The following is a 4,627-nucleotide window of genomic DNA, read 5'->3' on the forward strand; positions in this document are numbered from 1 at the left end:
GGTAATTCCAATAAAACACATTGTTGGGATTTTTACTTCAGATGCCATTGATCCATATCTGGGGTTAGTAAATATTTGTTCACATCCTTCAGGGGATATTATTGTTCGATCCTTTCCCTATCCCTTAGGTTTAGGGAACATCTCAGAAGGGGAGTGGAAAAAGTGTAGGAGTCAGAAGATATTAATGAGTATTGTGAAAGCATAGTTTTTGGAAATGACATGGCTAGTACACATATGAACTCCCAGTAGCTATGATTATCCACATAAGATCACTGCAAGATCAAGAAAGTTAAAAATTCCAATAGGAAATACAAGTTACTTCTGATGCCTCATCTAATGTGAGGTGATAATGTAAGTTGATAGCTGCTGAAGGAGAGGCAGTTACTTTTAATTGGGGAGAGGTGCCCTCTGGTCAGCCTTCCATGCCCCAGGAAATGACCCCTGCCACGTGAGCATATAGACAGCAATGAATGGATTTGGTTTGTTGTAAAAATTAAGAAGACATGAAGTTGGAAGTTAGGTTTTGTTATGGGAATCAGGATGAACTGAAAAGGATTGATTAGCAGTAGATACAACCAAGATACATTGTACAAATCTATGAAATTTTCATAAACTAAGAAAAGAGCTCTGCCTCTCAGTAGACTTTCCAGCTTAAGCTCTACTCAACTTTTCATCTCTAAATGTTGACAAAATAAACAGTCTATACATTAGTGACCCTAAAACTTAAACCAACAAATATCTGTAACTCACAGTTTCTGAACATGCAAAATACCGCTCTGCTTCATCTGTTTGCTGCTGAATCTCTATAACCTGGCAGGTTGAACCACTATGGGGTGCTGTGTAATGCTGGGTCTGAGTTTCTTAAGATGGGCTATTAGCTCACAAGGCCATTACTGCAGGTCCTGATATGATGTGGTCCTAATGGAAGTTCTTAAACTCAGAACGAAATTCAGCAAAACAATACCATTAATATCATCTCCTGTGTGTCAGTTACTTCTATAAATTTCAGTGAATATAAGTTAGCATCTCAATACAACCTGGGAATAAAGGACTGGAATCAGGTCTCACATTTTGAATAGGAAAAATAAAAGAATAGGTAGATATGTTATAATTTTCACAACATCAAGCTATTAAACCCCACTGAGGAGTTTATCTATGGACTTAAAGAATTTTAAGGTCAATCATGTCTTATAGTAAGGAGTTGTTTTCAGCAAGATCACTCAGATGGGTCAAACTTGAAATATAAAAGTCAAAACATGTAACTATTCCATAACTACCGAATACTACTCTTCTCCCAAAGAGGCAAAATCAGTAGGAAGATAATAAAATACTATTACCTATAGAGTTGTTAGGATAATGTTACATGCAAAGTTAGATGCACAGGATGTTAGATTGTGAACATGAGCAACTATCTTTGTTAATTAGACAAATATGTTTTTAAATATTAAAGACAGATATGTTATAACAACCACTGCTACAAATGCATGTGCTTCTGGTGTTATTTGGGGTATACCATTTGTGTTCAGTTTTCATGAATTCTTTAGGTTGTACAAAAAAAAGAATGTTGCTATTCTTTACAGGTTGCATTTTAGCAGCTAGAGCTTTAGGATTTTCTGTATTTTGTGCACAGAATAAAATTGACTTATGGTTAACGATAAAATGGTGTTCATCTTTTATTCCCGGATATTCTGTTTCTAACAAAATATCAATTTAAATTGTCTGGCAAGCTAGTGTAATATCACTTGCATACACCTCAAGAAAAACTGCATCTGGACTCAAGTTGGCAGGCTTAAATTTAGGAAACTTGAAACGCATTTTACAAGGTTTAAATGAGTGGCTTTCTAGATTTGACATGTAATTTTCAGTCTATTGCTTGAAATGACCCCCAATGCTTCATTCATTTGGTATTAATAATGAGCCCATTTAAACTTATTTTGTGAGCAATTTTAATTTGATGCTTAGTTCTCTTTAAGAGTTATAAAAGGTCAAATATTGTTCGAATGGAAGGAGGGAAATTCACAACCAGCAATTTTTACACTTAGTTCACCCCAGTGGCAAGTTTTATGAAAATAAATGCTACAGTATTTTAATAGGAAAGTTAACTTTTGTAGATTTTAGAGAACCACATATTCTATTGCCTGTTATGTTACTTTTAGCATTTTATATTGACCTTTAAATATTTGTGTTCACAAGAGTAAACTTGTAATCACAGATAAGAACATGGTTAACCCAGGCATGGTCGCACTCACCTTTCATTCTGGCAAAGGCAGATAATCCTCTATGAGTTGGAGATCAGACTGGAAAAGGAAAGAAGAAAGAAAGAAATAAGAAAAGAAGAAAGGAACGAAGGAACGAAGGAAGGAAGGAAGAATTTCCTAATACATAATACCCATTAACTGGAATAAATTTTAGTTAATTTGTCTATTGATCAACAATTATATTGTGGTTTAGAAATACGCAGCAATGACAACATCTATTGTCATATCAAGTTTTTAACTAATCAAAATACTAAGGAAGTAAATTCCACTTGTACTTCATAATCTGAACTGTTACTCTGTATTTGCGTCTAATATTCTGAAGCTATAGCCCTGGAAAACAGGCCTTTTAAATCTATTAATGATATTTTTGATCTACATTTTTCCCACTGGTACATTGCTGTCTCAATCTAACATATTTACATCATTTACTTTTCCTGGTATCTGTTTTGCAAAGGAGTGAATATTAATTTAACTTAATAAAGTATTTGAAATACATCTGTTATGATGCTTATTTTTAAACAGGTAATACTTATATTCTTATTGGTATTTACTAAGTTATAGTGAGGAAAAAAATATTATTCTCATATCTATTATCTACCTGACTGTTCTTCTCTTTAATCATTTTATACTATGTGTGTGTGTGTGTCTGCCTCTCTGTGCACGTGTGTGCACCTCACATCTTCATATAATAAAATAAATCAACCCTGTATTTACAGACATCACATCCTCAAACCTGCCAAATGATAAGATACGAGTATGCCCCAAGCAACACAATACTCATGAAACGGCTATCTATCTCTTTTGAGTTGTTTATGATCAATATCTCTTTCACTTGGTTGTACTCCATTAAACAGCAACAGCAACAACCAATTAACCCAGTACAGCTTTGAGTTTCTGTGGGAGCAATAACAGCTGGCCAAACATTTCACCCAGTATGTTTTATGTTTCTCTTATGTTTCTTTTGATAACTAATATCTTCAGTGCTTCTCTGTGTCACAAAAAATTTCTGTGTATAATAGTCTGTGCTTTCACTTTTTTTTTTTTTTTTTTTTGATTTTCGAGACAGGGTTTCTCTGTGGCTTTTTGGTTCCTGTCCTGGAACTAGCTCTTCTAAACCAGGCTGGCCTCGAACTCACAGAGATCCGCCTGCCTCTGCCTCCCTAGTGCTGGGATTAAAGGCATGCACCACCACTGTCCGGCTGTGCTTTCACATTTTGTAGCTGAAAAATGAGGTTTTTTTTTCTGCATTGTGTAAATCAGTCAACTAAAACCAATTGTAAAAATGACAATTAATCAGAAGTTTCCTAATATTATGTTAAATATCCAAGAGTCTTTTGATCAAATGTGGGTGGTTCTGTATGTTTGTTGGAACACTATCAGTGCTATTAGAGAGTGTTTTAAACTCTGTCTCATAATATCTAAACACCTGAGTTTTTTTTCCCTCAGAGGTTCAAATATTGTTATTTTCAAACTCACTTTGAAGAGCCTTGAAAAATGGCTCAGTAGATAAACTGCTTCTTGTATACAGACTAAATTATTAAATACAGAAAAACCCTCTTTAAAATATTATTAACACTTTAAAACATATTTGGCTTTAGTACTCACCATTATTTTTGGTAAGATTTTAATTCTTTTGGTCACAGTTAAGGTCAAAACCTGCAGTTCATCAAATGAAGATGAAAGATGATCTTTCAACGGGGCACAAGGAAAGTCAGATATACATTTTAAAAACAAAATTCCTGTGCTCGCACATATACTAAAAAATTGGAATGATACAGAGAAGATTAGCATGGCAAGGATGCCACGCAAGGATGACACACAAATTCGTGAAGCGTTCCATATTTTTAAAAAGGCACAGGCTAAGAGATTGGATACGTAAACAGGATCCAAAATTCTGCTGTTTACAAGGAACACACCTCAAACACAAACATAGGCACCTACTCAGAATAAAGGGCTGTGAAAAGGCTTATCAAGCAAATGGACCTAAGAAACAAGCAGGTGTGGCCATATTAATTTCTAACAAAGTTGACTTCAAACTTAAATCAATTAGAAGAGATGGAGAGGGACATTTTATACTCATAACAGGAACAATTCATCAGGAGGAAGTCTCAATCCTGAATATCTATGCCCCTAATATAAAAGCACCCACGTACGTAAAAGAAACATTACTAAAACTCAAGGCTGCCATCAAACCGCACACACTAATACTAAAAGACTTCAACACCCCTCTCTCACCAATGGACAGGTCAATCAGACAGAAACCTAACAGAGAAATAATAAAAAAAAAAATAATGGAGGTAATGAATCAAATGGACTTAACAGACATCTATAGAACATTTCACCCAAATAGGAAAGAATATACCTTCTTC

The 4,627-nt window shown here is 34.6% G+C and overlaps 1 non-coding gene across 1 annotated transcript; it reads left to right on the plus strand.

The window, feature by feature from the left end:
* Positions 1–3,997: 3,997 nt before the first annotated feature.
* LOC126497207 (U6 spliceosomal RNA) lies at positions 3,998–4,104 on the plus strand. Its single transcript, XR_007590545.1, has one exon. It is a non-coding gene; the product is annotated as a U6 spliceosomal RNA (small nuclear RNA).
* Positions 4,105–4,627: the final 523 nt, after the last annotated feature.

Source organism: Alexandromys fortis, unplaced genomic scaffold (assembly GCF_014885135.2).
Source record: "Alexandromys fortis isolate MF-2015 unplaced genomic scaffold, M_Fortis_MF-2015_v1.1 scaffold_25, whole genome shotgun sequence".
Classification (NCBI taxonomy): Eukaryota; Metazoa; Chordata; class Mammalia; order Rodentia; family Cricetidae; genus Alexandromys; species Alexandromys fortis.